Source organism: Pan paniscus, chromosome 1 (assembly GCF_029289425.2).
Source record: "Pan paniscus chromosome 1, NHGRI_mPanPan1-v2.0_pri, whole genome shotgun sequence".
Classification (NCBI taxonomy): Eukaryota; Metazoa; Chordata; class Mammalia; order Primates; family Hominidae; genus Pan; species Pan paniscus.
Genome location: NC_073249.2, coordinates 191,549,033 through 191,563,322, shown reverse-complemented (window position 1 = coordinate 191,563,322; position 14,290 = coordinate 191,549,033). Strand labels below are relative to the sequence as shown.

General features: G+C 40.4%; 1 protein-coding gene across 9 annotated transcripts in view; it reads left to right on the top strand.

Moving 5' to 3' along the window:
- The window catches only part of ZMYM4 (zinc finger MYM-type containing 4), a 154,711-nt gene that overhangs the window by 13,914 nt on the left and 126,507 nt on the right, over window positions 1-14,290 (top strand). The window contains exons 1-2 of one of the 9 annotated variants that reach the window (XM_063608878.1): window positions 11,484-11,602; window positions 12,715-12,794. The exons of 6 other annotated variants lie outside the window; for them this stretch is intronic. The gene's annotated coding sequence lies outside the window, so the exon portion shown is untranslated. Of the gene's footprint in view, window positions 1-1,724; window positions 1,759-11,483; window positions 11,603-12,714; window positions 12,795-14,290 lie in introns of those variants that run through there. 2 more of the 9 variants (XM_055095491.2, XM_063608879.1) reach the window with 2 other exon arrangements.

Below are 14,290 nucleotides of genomic sequence, written 5' to 3'. Positions count from 1 at the left end.
GACAGGGTCTCACTTTGTTGTCCAGGCTGGAGTGCAGTGGTGTGATCATGGGTCACTGCAGCCTCTACCTCCCTGGTTTAAGCTGTCCTCCCACCTCAGCCCCACAAGTAGCTGGGACTACAGATGTGCAACACTATGCCCAGCTAATTTTAGTTTTTCTTATAGAGACGGGGTTTGGCCATGTTACCAAGGCTGGTCTTGAACTCCTGAGCTCAAGCGATGCACCTGCCTTGGCATCTCAAAGTGCTGGGATTACAGGTGTGAGCCACCATGCCCAGCCTATGTTTATCTTTTTGAGGAACCTTTTGCACAGGGGCTATAGCATTTTCCATTTGCACCAGCAATGCATGAGGATTCCAGCTTTTCTGCATCCTCACCAATACTTGTTGTTTTCTGTGTGTGTGTGTGTGTTTTTTCGAGACAGAGTGTTACTCTGTTGCCCAGGCCGGAGTGCAGTGGTGCCATCTCACCTCACTGTAACCTCCACCCTTCACCTTCTGGGTTCAGGTGATTCTTCTGCCTCAGCCTCCCAAGTAGCTGGGATTACAGGTGTGTGCCATCATGCCTGGCTAATTTTTTTTCTTTTTTTGTACTTTTAGTAGAGATGGGGTTTCACTGTGTTGGCCAGACTAGTCTTGAACTCCTGACCTCAAGCGATCTACCTACCTCGGCCTTTCAAAGTCTTTCATTTTTGGTTAATAACTGTCCTAGTGGGTGTGAAGTGGTATCTTTTTTTTTTTTTTTTTTTTTTTTTTTGAGACGGAGTCTTGCTCAGTCGCCCAGGCTGGAGTGCAGTGGCGCAATCTCAGCTCACTGCAAGCTCCACCTCCTGGGTTTACGCCATTCTCCTGCCTCAGCCTCCTGAATACCTGGGACTACAGGCACCCACCACCACACCCGGCCAATTTTTTTGTATTTTTAGTAGAGACAGGTTTCACCATGTTAGCCAGGATAGTCTTGATCTCCTGACCTCGTGAGCCACCCGCCTCGGCCTCCCAAAGTGCTGGGATTACAGGTGTGAGGCACTGCACCCGGCCTTGAAGTGGTATCTTATTGTGGCTTGGATTTGAATTTTTCCAGTGACTAATGATGCTGAACATTTTTTCATGTGTTTATTGGCCTTTTGTATATGTTCTCTGGAGAAATGTTATTTAAGTCCTTTGTGCATTTTTTTAATTGGGTTGCTTGTCTTTTTTGTTGTTGAGTTTTAGGAATTGTTTTTATATTCTAAATATTAAACTCTTACACATAAATAATTTACAAATATTTTTTTCCCATTCTGTAGATTGTCTTTTCACCCTCACGATAGTGGCCTTGATGCACAAAAGTTTTAAATTTTAATGAAATCCAATTTGTGTTTTTCTTTTGTAGCTTATGCTTTTGGTATCATATTTAAGATGCTATTGCTAGATCTAAGTTCATGTAGATTTTTCCCTATGTTTTCTTCTAAGAGGTTTAGTGTTTAGGTCTTTAATTTAGGTCTTTAATCCATCTTGAGTTAATTTTTGTTTATGGTACAAAGTAAGTGTCCAGTTTCAATCTTTTGTGTATGAATATCCAGGTTTCATAGCACCTTTTGTTGAAGAGCCTGTTCTTTCCCCATTGAGTGGTCCTGGAAACCTTGTTGAAAGTCAGTTGACCATCGTATCAGTCAGTTTGGGCTGTCGTAACACAGTATCATAGTCTGGGTGGCTTAAACAACAAATTTATTTCTTACATTTCAGGAGGCTGGGAAGTCCAAGATCAAAGTGCCCACAGGTAGGTTTTATTTTCAGGCCTTTTCTCTTGGCTTGTAGATAGCCACTACCTTGCTCTGTGCTCATGTGATTTCTTAGTGTTTGTGAGGTGAGAGAGAGAGTAAGCTTTCTGGTGTTTCTTCTTAGAAGGGCATTAATCACATCATGAGAGCTCCACTCTCACTACCTCATCTAGCTGATTACCTTTTAAAGTCCCCCTCTCCAAGTATTATTACATGGGGGGTTAAGGCTTCCACATATGAATCTGGGGAGGAGGGATACAAACATTCAGACCATAACAACGACAAATGCAAGAGTTTATTTCTAGACTTTCAGTTCTGTTCTATTTGTCTATATGCCTGTTCTTGTGTCAGTACTACACTGTTTTGATTACTGTAGCTTTGTAGTAGGTTTGAAATTAGGAAGTAGGAGTCCTCAAGTTTTTTTTTCAAGATTGTTTTGGCTATTTGGGGTGTGTTGAAATTTCACGTGAAATTGAGGGTGGTTTTTTCCTATTTCTGAAAAAAGAGTTATTAGGATTTTGACAGGGATCAAGATTGAATTTGTGAATCAAGGGTAGTTACTGTCATCTTAACAATGTTAAGTCTTCCAGTCTGTGAACATGGGATGTCTTTCCATTTATTTTGGTCTTCTTTTATTTCTTTCAGCAATGTTTTGTACAGGTCTTTTAGTGTACAAGTCTTGTGCTTCCTTGGTTAAATTTTTCTCAAGTATCAATCAGTATAATCTACCACATTAGTAGAATGAAGAAAAAAAAGAACTCACTACAGTCTGTCCTTTGTATCTATGAGTTCCACATCTAAAAATATTTGGAAAAAAAATAAAAGGTAATACAAATTTATTCCTTAATCAAGGACCAGAGGAAAAAAAATACAACATTTAAAAATAGAGTATAACAACTGTTTGCATAGTATTTGCATTGTATTAGGTGTTATAAGTAATCTAGAGATGATTTAAATTGTATAGGAGGATGTGTGTAGGTTATATGCAAATACTATATATAAGGGACTTGAGCATTCAAGGATTTTGGTATCTTTGGGGGGTCCAGGGTCCAGTCCCCCACAGATACTGAGGAATGACTAAATCATCTCAGTTGATGCAGAGAAAGTATTAAAGAAAAGCTAACATCCTTTCCTTTGTAAAAGCACTTTAATAAACTAGGAAAAGAGGGGAATTTCCTCAACATGATAAAGGCTACCCATGAAAAATCATTGCTTACATCATATTCAGTGGTGAAAGACTGAGAGATTTTATCCTCAGATCAGGAACAAGATGAGGATGCCTTCTTTCACCATGTCTATTCGGTGTAGTATTAGAAGTTCTAGCCAGAAGTTAAGCAAGAAAAAGGAAATGAAAAGCATTCAAATTGGAAAGGAAGAAGTAAAACTATCTCTATTTAAAGATGACATGATCTTATATGTAGAATACCCTTAAAGTTACGCCAAAAACAAAACTGTGCAAGTTAGTAAGAAATTCAGCAAAGTTGCAGGATATGGCATCAACACACAAAAATCAGTTGTATTTATATACACTCTAAATGAACAATCCCAAAGGAAATTTTAAGAAAACAATTTCATTTACATTAGAGTCAAGAAGAAAAAAAAAATACTGAAACACCTGTATCCCTTTGACTTAACTCCAATAGTCCTTGAAAGATTCCTCCCCGTCCGCCAAAAAAATAGAACCAGGCTCATCTATACATACGCTACTTCAGACCTGGAATTAACTTGTTTTGCAAGAAGCCTCAGTACCTTTCAGTGGAAGGTGGTATCTGGAGACCACAGCCTGAACTCAGACAAACTTTTTGAAGTTAGAATCTTTATGAGATGGTATAAGTTGCTTATTTCCCATTCACTCCTGAGCCTGCCTGCCTCTGTCTGCCTATTTTTTTTTTTTTTTTAAGAGACAGGATCTTAACTCTGTTGCCCAGGTTGGAATGCAGTGGCATGATCACGGCTCACTGAAGGCTTGACCTCCTGGGCTCAAGCGATCCTCCCACCTCACCCACCTGAGCAGCTAGGACCACAGACAATACTCTTGTGCCTGGCTATTTAAATAATTTTTTTTTTTTTTTTTTTTTGTAGAGACAGGGTCTCCATATGTTGTCCAGGCTGGTCTTGAACTCCTGGACTCAAGCAGTCCTCCACCTCTGCCTCCCAAAGATTATAGGTATGAACCACCCTGCCTGGCCCTAGCTTATCTTTCTGTTTTGGCACTGAAATTCTTCTCTTTAGGAACACTGAAATGATCTAATAATCACCAAATCTAATGGATGCTTTTCAGAGATTATTTTATTTGACTTTTCTTAGATCTTTATTTGACCTTTCTTATTTCTGTTGCCCTTCCTTCCTTGACTTTTTCCTTGTTTTATGAGATGGCATTCTCATAGTTGTCCTCTTGAATTGCTCTTTTTGCATGCTCAATAAGTGTTATTCCCTCAGCTTGTATTTTCTTGGGCAATCTCTTCTACAGTAGTGGTTTTACTTAATTTTTTTTTTTTTTTTTACTTAATATTTTTTAAGAGATGAGGTCTTGCTATATTACCCAGGCTGGCCTTGAACTCCTGGCCTCAAGTGATCCTCCTTCCTTGGCCTCCCAAAGTGCTGGGATTACAGGCATCAGCCACTGGCTTATAGTAGTAGTTTTAGGATCTACCCATTAAGTACATTATGTGATTTCCATTTTACTTTTTCGCTTCTGTTTTTGTCTTTAAAACTAAAAATCTTGTGTTTTTGCTGTCACACAAATACTGCAAATTCACTATGTCTACAACTGAACTCCTTCCTTCTTCCCTGCCAATTACTTGCTCACACACCTAGTGCCCTCCCCTTCTCAACTTGTTATTTTTCCTATTTATTTATTTTATTTTTATTTTTATTTTATTTTATTTTTTGGGGGACGGAGTCTCACTCTGTCACCCAGGCTGGAATGCAGTGACGCAATCTCGGCTCACTGCAACCTCCATCTCCTGGGTTCAAGCGATTCTCCTGCCTTAGCCTCCCATGTAGCTGGGATTACAGGCATGCGCCACCACGCCTGGCTAATTTTTGTATTTTTAGTAGAGACGGGGTTTCACCATGTTGGTCAGGCTGGTCTCAAACTCCTGACCTCGCGATCTGCCAGCCTTGGCCTCCCAAAATGCTAGGATTACAGACGTGAGCCACCACTCCCGGCCTATTTTTATTTTTATTTTAGAGACAGTCTTGCTATGTTGCCCTGGATGGAATGCAGTGGCAAGATCATAGCCCTCTGCAGCCCCAGTCTGTTATTCTTCACATATTATCTCTATTAGTTACTGGCTTCTAGTCACCCAAGTTAGAAATCTATGAGTCATCTTTTGTTTCTTCCCTTTCCCTTACTGTTTAGTTTTAATTGCTAAGTCTTGTTAATACTACATCAGGTATGATTTTAAAAACATTTTTGATTTTCTACTGCCACCACCTTAGTTCTGGTACTCATTTTGCATGTTTTGTCTTTTGAGTTTCCTTGCTTTTACAACTCTTCTTTTCGCACTCCCTTCTTTACTGTTTCCTCTACCCCATTCATTTTTTCACATTGGAGACAGATTTGTCTTCTAAAATGAAAACATGTTTATCTCTGAGGTAACAAGTTGGCTCCCTTATTATTCCAGTTCTCTAAGGTGGTTATTGGTCAGAGTTTTTTCCTGTGGCGAAAGGCAGCTTGCCTTACAGCTCTGACTCCTATCAGAAATTTACTTTTTCTTTGTGGGAGAGTTTCTTTCTGAATGTCTTTGCTACTGTCACGCTAGCTTTGGTAGAGGCCCTGCTCGTGCCCCCAGCCTCTGTGGCGACAGAATCTTTGCCTAATTCCACCCAGCACAGCTGAGACCAGGCTGTGATTATTTCAAAACAGACTTTATTAAAAGCTTAGTATAATAGGGAATTGCAGAACAAATATGTATGTATTTATGTATGTATTATGTGTGGCTGATCTAGGAGAAATAGGCAGCATCTACTTGCTGAGCTTTCAGTTGTCTCATGGTGAGCAGAGGGCATCTTTTCTTTGAAACTCAGAAGCAGGTTGAAATCTGGGGGAATTAACTTATTTTTTCCCTTTCTTCCAAAGACCTTATTTCATGACCTATAATTTGTGTCCTGGCTGACTAACATTGGGAATATCAGTTCACTTTAGGAGATTCAGTCTCCTTCCTGCTCAGATTTATTGTTACTCTGTCTCCAGTAGAACAAATAGACCATTAGTATAGGAGAGATTCATTCATTGAACAAATATTTAGGACATGTGTCAGACGTGGTTCCAAGTGCTGGACAAAGAATAATAAGGAAGTTAAGCTTTGTGCTAGTGGTGGGGGTAAGATAGAAAATAAAAAAGAAATAGAGAAAATAATTTTAGGTAGTGAAGAAAACAGGACAGCATAAGATAATATGATAGTGATTGCGGTAGGAAGAATAGATAATTCTCTGAGCATGTTGGTTTTTTTGTATGATCTAAAGAGTATGATCTCTTAAAAAGATTCTTTTGGCTCCTGTGTATGAGATGAACTTCAGGGAGCAAGATGGGAAACAGAGGGTCAGTTAGGAAGCTATTGGTATAATTCAGGTATGAAAGTAATCATTGGAGTAGGGTGTAGATGATGAGAATTGGTTGGGATATATTTTGGAGGTACAGTCAATAGGACTTGTTGATAAATGTAGTGAAATAAAGAAGACCACTAACCCCTAGGTAGCAGGGTTAGTGCTAGATAGTTGGTGGCACCATTAATTGAGATAGGAAAACTGGGGAAAGAATACACAGTGGTCGGGATGAAGGAGGAAGCTATTATTTCCTTACTTTAGATCACTCCACTGATTTAAAAATTGGTGATTACTTAACACCTACAGTGTAGTCTGAATCAGGGGTTCTCAACGTTGGCACTGTTGGCATTATGGACCAGGTAATTTTTTGTTGTGGGGTATTGTCTTGTGCATTGTGGGATATTCAGCTGCATACTTAACCCACTATCAACTAAGATGTCAGTAGCACTGCCCCACTAGTTGTGGTAACTAAAAATATCTCCAGACATTGCCAGTGTCTTCTGGGGAACAAAATTGCCCCTGGTTGAATACCACTGGTCCAGATACTTTTACCATATATCCTAAAGACCTTTTTAGATTGTTGTATTCTATGTATAATAGCTGCTTTTCATACCATTCACTTATATAAATTATGACAATATATCATAGTGATTGACTTGCCAGTTTTCCTTCTTTTCTTTTCTTTTTTTTCTTTTCTTTTCTTTTCTTTCAGATGGAGTCTCACTCTGTCACCTAGGCTGGAGTGCGGTGGTGCGATCTCAACTCACTGCAGCCCCTGGCTTCCGGGCTCAAGTGATTCTCCCACCTCAGCCTCTGAAGTAGCTGAGATTACGGATGTGCGCTACCACGCCCAGCTAATTTTTGTATTTTTAGTAGAGACAGGGTTTCTCCATGTTGGCCAGGCTGGCCTTGAACTCCTGACCTCAAGTGATCCACCCGCCTTGGCCTCCCAAAATGCTGGGATTACAGGCGTGAGCCATCTCTCCTGGACTGACTTTCCAGTTTTCTTGTCTTTTTAAAAATCATATTTTATTCAGCCATAACTACTAATTGTACTTATGCTTAGCATATTTCTTTCTAGGATATTTCTTTGCAGGTATGTGTTTTTACATGGTTAACATCACATGTACAGTTCTGTTTCCTGATTTTATTTACTTACTTAGTTTTTATTTTTTTAGAGACAGGATCTGGCTCTGTCACCCAGGCTGGGGTGCAGTGGTGCAATCATAGCTCACTGCAGCTTTGAACTCCTGAGCTCAAGGGATCCTCCTGCCTCTCCAGTAGCTAGGACTACAGGCGCATGCCACCATGCCTGGCTCATTTTTCATTTTTTGTAGAGATTGGGGTCTTGCTATGTTGCCCAGGCTGGTCTTGAACTCCTGGCCTCAAACAGTCTTCCTGCCTCGGCCTTCCAAAGTGTGTTGGGATTATAGGAATGAGCCACCATGCCTGGGTGGATGAAAATATTCTAGAATTGATTGTGGTAATGATTGTACTGCTCTGAATATACTAAGCACAATTGAATTGTGCAATTTAAATTGATGAGTTATGTGGCATTTGAATTATATCTCAGTAAAGCTGTTATTTTTAAAAAAGAAGCTAAACCAAATAGCATTATATGTAGTTTCTGTCTGTAGCTCTAGTTCTCTAGAAATTAAATTACTGGTTCAGGCATGTGATAAATATTTTTGAAATAAGGTTTATTGCAGTAAAATTTATATAGAGTAAAATTCATCCTTTCATTGTACAGTTCTGTAAGGTTTGACATACGCATATAGTGGTAAAATTAGCACTATAATCAAGATGCAGTACATTTTCATCACCCCCTAGATTCTTTTATGCCCCTTTATAGCCAACATTTCCCCTTCCTCTGCCTCTAGCAGCCACTCAATCTGTTTTCTATTCTATAGTTTTCCCTTTTCAGAAGATCATGTCAATCATACTTTACAGTGTGTAGCCTTTGAGTTTGGCTTTTTTTACTTAGCATTATGTGTTTGAGATTTATCCATGTTGCATGTGTCTTGCTAATAGTTCACTGTATGGATATACTGAGTTTGGTTATTCATCAGTTGAAAGATATTTATGTCGTTTCTAGTTTTTGGTGATTATGAATAAAATCACTATAAACATTTGCCTATAGGTTTTTTTAAAACATACTTTTTTTTTTGGACGGGTGCTGTGGTTCACGCCTGTAATCCCAGCACTTTGGGAGGCCGAGGCAGGCGGATCACGAGGTCAGGAGATTGAGACCATCCTGGCTAACACGGTGAAACCCCGTCTCTGCTAAAAATACAAAAAAATTAGCCGGGCGTGGTGGCGGGTGCCTATAGTCCCAGCTACTCGGGAGGCTGAGGCAGGAGAATGGCGTGAACCTGGGAGGCGGAGCGTGCAGTGAGCCGAGACCGCGCCACTGCACTCCAGCCTGGGTGACAGATCGAGACTCCGTCTCAAAAAAACCAAACCAAAACAGACAAACAAACAAACAAAAAATATATATGTATACTTTTTTTTTTGAGTCAGGGTCTCTCTCTGTGGCCCAGGCTGGATGCAGTGGTCTGGTACAATCTCAGCTCATTGTATCCTGGGCTTAGGTGATCATCCTCTGCATCCTGAGCTCAGGTGATCATCCCACCTCAGTGTCCGAGTAGTTGGGACTACAGGCATGCACTACCATGCCTCTCAAATTTTTCTGTTTTTAGTAGAGATGGGATTTCTCCCTGTTGTCCAGGCTGGTCTCGAACTCCTGGGCTCAAGTGATCCACCTGCCTCTGCCTCCCAAAGTGCTGGGATTGCAGCCACCACACCTGGCCAAATATATACTGTATTTTTAACAAGAAGACACTACCTTTAACGATTTGCTATTAGAAAGAAAATTTAAAGCAAGATATTTCATTCCCAGAAAGACTTAATAAAAGGAAGAGGCTTATTATATTGGGCCTAATTTCTTCATGCATATAGTTTTTCAAATTTAACTCTTTCCACAATGAATTTGAGGCAGTTTACAAAAAGATGTATGAGTAAAAGAAATAAGGGCCATGACAAAGGAAAATACAGATAATTCTGATGTGATTGATCAGAAAATATGATTAGTTAAGTATGTTCCATTATTAAATGGAGAGAACATACTGCATCTGCCAAGAAACAACATTTTCTAGTCCTGATTCTAAAGGTAATTTCAGGTGTGATTCTTCACTGAGTAATGTCTTCAGTAATGTTTTCTTTTTAACAGAAAAATTCAGCCTGAATTTCTTGTTTATGGGTTTTTATATAAACATGTTTTCATTTTTCTTGGGTACAAGGAGTAGGATTACTGGATCATATAAATGCTGTATGTCTTCTTATATTGTGTTTTGAGAGTTCTTTATATATTTTGGATACACATCCTTTATTAATGTTTTGAAAATATGCCCCCCAGTTTGTGGCTTGTTTTCACTTTCTTTTTTTTTGCAGAAATAGGGTGCCGGGTCTTGCTTTGTTGCCTAGGCTGGTCTCATATTTCTGGCCTGAAGTGACCCTCCCACATCAGCTTCATTTTCTTAAGTGTTTTTCAAAGAGCAGAAATTTTTTATTTTGATTAAGTCTACTTTATCAATTTTTTTCTTTTATGGATTATGCTTTTTGTGTCATATCTAACTTCTGTGCCTTTTAGCATTTTATTTTTTTCTGTCTCCAGATGTCTTTCTACCTGCTCTTCCTTCAAGAACCAGCTTTTTCTTTCTTTTCCCTTTTGTCTCCAGACATAGCTACAGTTATTAGCAATAATAGTAGTGGTAGTGATTGTTACTTTTTTTTTTTTGAGACAGAGTTTCACTCTTGTCACCCCTGCTGGAGTGCAATGGTGCGATCTCAGCTCACTGCAACCTATGCCTCCTGAGTTCAAGCGATTCTCCTGCCTCAGCCTGCCAAGTAACTGGGATTACAGGTGCCTGCCACCGCGCCTGTCTAGTTTTTGTATTTTTAGTAGATACAGGGTTTCACCATGTGTTGGCCAGGCTGGTCTTGAACTCCTGACCTCAGGTGATCCACTTGGCCTCCCAAAGTGCTGGGATTACAGGCGTGAGCCACCGTGCCCGGCCATGATTGTTACTATTTAGCAGGCCCTTTTTGCACTACATTCCCGCTTTGATACCATAGTGTTTTTATTTGAGCCTTGCAAGTAAAGACTATTCTAAAGTTAGTTGGGAACTGAAGCCCAAGATAGAGATTGAGACAAGTGAATATACACACAGACATTCAGACACACAAATTTAATTTTCTAGAAATCAGCAGATAGATAGCATCAGAAGACCTAAGAGAAAGCATATCTTGGTTTAGTCTTGTGTTTTTGTTTTAGTTTTAGACACAGGGTGTTGGTATGTTGCCCGGGCTGGAACGCAGTAGCTATTCACAGGCGCGACCCCACTACTGATCAGCTTGGGAGTTTTGAACTGCTCCGTTTCTGACCTGAGCCAGTTCACTCCTCCTTAGGTAACCTGGTGGTCTCCTGCACTTGGGAGGTTACCGTATTGATGTCTACCATTGTGCAGACACCCAATTGGTATAGCTAGCACACTATAGCCCAGAACTCCTGGGCTCAAGTGATCCTCCTGCCTCAGCCTCCTGAGTAGCTGGGGCTATGGGCATATGCCACGTCGTGCAGCGGTTTAGTTGTTTTTTTTGAGACAGAGTCTCACTCTGTTGCCCAGCCTGGAGTGCAATGGCATGATCTCAGGCCGCTACAACCTCGGCCTCCTGGATTCAAGCAATTCTCCTGCCTCACCCTCCTGAATAGCTGGGATAACAGGCACCTGCCACCATGCCTGGCTAATTTTTTTGTATTTTTAGTAGGGACGGGGTTTCACCACGTTAGCCAGGCTGACCTCTAACTCCTAACATCAGGTGATCCACTCGCCTCGGCCTCCCAAAGTGCTGGGATTACAGGCGTGAGCCACCGCGCCCTGCGATTTAGTTGTTTTTAATTAATAATGTGCTTCAGAACCCCCAGGGGAGTTCCCCCATTTCCCCACCGCCTTCCCGCCTTTACAGTATGAAAATGCCCAGGCCCTATCTATTCTAGACCTTCTGAAGTAGAACATGAGGGAGAAGGTGAAGTATTGTAGAGTAGGTACTGCTACCATAATAGAATTGTGTCTGTGATACCATTAACATTTTTTTTTTTTTTTTTTTTGAGACAGGTTCCTGCTCTGTCACCCAGGCTGGAGTATGGTGGCATGATCATGACTTTCTACAGCCTCTAACCCCTAGGCTCAAGCAACCCTCCCACCTCAGCCTCCTGAGTAGCTGGGACTATAGGTACCTGCCACCATGCTTGGCTAATTTTTTTTTTCTATTTTTTGTACAGACAGGGTCTTCCTATGTTACTTAGGCTGGTCTCAAAGTCCTGGGCTCAAATGATCCTGCTGCCTCAGCCTCCCGAAGTGCTAGGACTACAGGTGTGAACCACCATACCATGCCATTAACATGGTTTTTGTTTTTGTTTTTGAGACGGAGTCTCACTCTGTCACCGAGGCTGGAGTGTAGTGGCAGGATCTTGGCTCACTGCAACCTGTGCCTCCCGGGTTCAAGCGATTCTACTGCCTCTGCCTCCTGAGTAGCTGAGATTACAGGCAATGCGCCACCACACCTGGCTAATATTTGTATTGTTAGTAGAGATGAGGGGTTTCGCCATGTTGGTCAGGCTGATGTTGAACTGACCTCAGGTGATCCACCTGCCTCGGCCTCCCAAAGTTCTAAGATTACAGGCGTGAGCCCCTGCGCCCGGCTGTGGGGTTTTTTTTTTAAATGGATTAAATGGAAATACAGATAGTGTCTAATTCTGTTTCAGTAGGTTTCGATAGGTTTAGCGCACATGAAATACCTAGCATATACTAGGTGGTAATTTCTCGAAGCCAAGGAGAAAGAGTAGAAGTCAAGGGTAGTGTCATGGGAGCCCCGGAGGTCGATGCTAGGAAGTGGGAATAAACATACTCTTTTTTAGCCTTCCATTCTGTGGAACACTTGAATTATTTAAGAATCAGGCCAGGCACGGTGGCTCACACCTGTAATCCCAGCACTTTGGGAGCATGAGGTCAGGAGATCGAGACCATCCTGGCTAATACAGTGAAACCCCGTCTCTACTAAAAACACAAAAAATTAGCTGGGCGTGGTGGCACGCGCCTGCAGTCCCAGCTACTTGGGAGGCTGAGGCAGAAGAATCGCTTGAACCCAGGAGGCAGAGGTTGCAGTGAACCAAGATTGCGCCACTGCACTCCAGCCTGGGTGACAGAGTGAGACACTGTCTCAAAAAAAAAAAAAAAGGAATAAAAATGTTTGTTCAAATTATTCTTTCATTCAGTCTTTTCTCTTGAAATTGACTATGGCATATCTTAATAACTTTCTTGCTTCTTTATATGATCTTTTCATAGAATGTGTGAAAACTCTGGGACTTGGAAAAAAATAGAGTGGTATATCATGTTCCTGGATGGAAAAACTCAATATTATAAAAGTATGTGTTCCATAAAATTAATTAAAATTAATATTATTCCATTAAGTATCCCAGTAAGGGTTTAAAAAATTATTCTATTTGATGATAGATAGGGCAGAATAATATGTGAAAGGCAAGACAATCTTGAATTAGAAGAATTATGAAGGCAGGGGCCAGTAGGGGAATATAGAACCTTGTTCTATAGTAGGGTCTTAAATATGATACCGGTATGGGAATGCTGAATTGTTACAAATAAACAGATTCATGTCTATATAACAGTAGAGTATATAGATCATTCATGTTTGGATGGTCTATTGGCCATTTTGGGGAAAAAGTTAGATCTTTTTCTTATTCCAAATGCCAATACATATCCTATTTGAATTCAATATATGAATATAAGAAAATGAAACTATTAAAGTACTGAAAGAAAATGTAGGTAAATATCTTGGGATGGTACGCTTTCCAAGCGTAAACAAAAAAAATTAATTCAAAAGAATGAGATTTGACTACATTGAAAACATTGTCACATTTTGAAAAAGGTAAATGTCTTTGAAATATCAGAGAACTGACTTTTCAGAACAAGGTATTGAACAGATAAAAACAATAGATAACCACTTGAGTCATTTTAGATTCCACTGTGCTTCACATCCCTAATTTCTATTCCAGTCACCATTCATGCTTTCATTCAACAAGTGTTTGAGTGCCTATTATGCATGAGGAACCATTGTAGGTACGGAGGATACAGTAATGAATAAAATGGAGAAAATCTCTGCTCTATGGAGTTTACATTCCAGGGATGGGGTGGGAATAACTGCTAAACAAATAATTAATGTACAACATTTTAAATAAAACATTTCTATAGAGGAAGATAAAGCAGACAATAGAGATACAGTGTACTTCGGTGGAGAGGGTATTGCAATTCTGAACAGTGGCAGTTAAGCAAAGATCTGAAAGAAATGAGAAGTCATATGGGTATCTGATAGGAGGAACATTCCAGGTAGAAGGAACGCAAGGGCAAAGATTATGAGGCAGGAGAGTGTTGTATATGTTTTGTGAACATCAAAGAGGCAGCATAGATGCAGTAGCTGAACATGAGTGAGCAAGGTGGTGAATAACAGGAGATGAGATCAGGGGAATAACAGGTTATAGATAATGTAGGGCCTTTTAAGGTCAGATAATTTGTTGTGGGGGCTGTTCTGTACATTGTAGGACGTTTCAGCATCCCTCGTTTCTATCTACTAGATTTCAACAGCACCCCCAAGTTCTGACAACCAAAACTGCCTCCAGACATTGTCAGATTTTCTAGATTTGGGGAGCAAAATTGCTCTGGTTAAGAACCACAGCTCTGCTAAATGGGTACATAAATTCCTTTGGGGAAGACTTGGAGGAAGATTTATGGTATATACTTGCAGTAATGATGCAGAGTCCTTCCTCAAGAGGACCCAGTCTGTCCTCAGTCAAGAGTCTGGCTGGGCCTATGAATTGACTAAACTTTGGAAACTGGGAAAATGCCCATG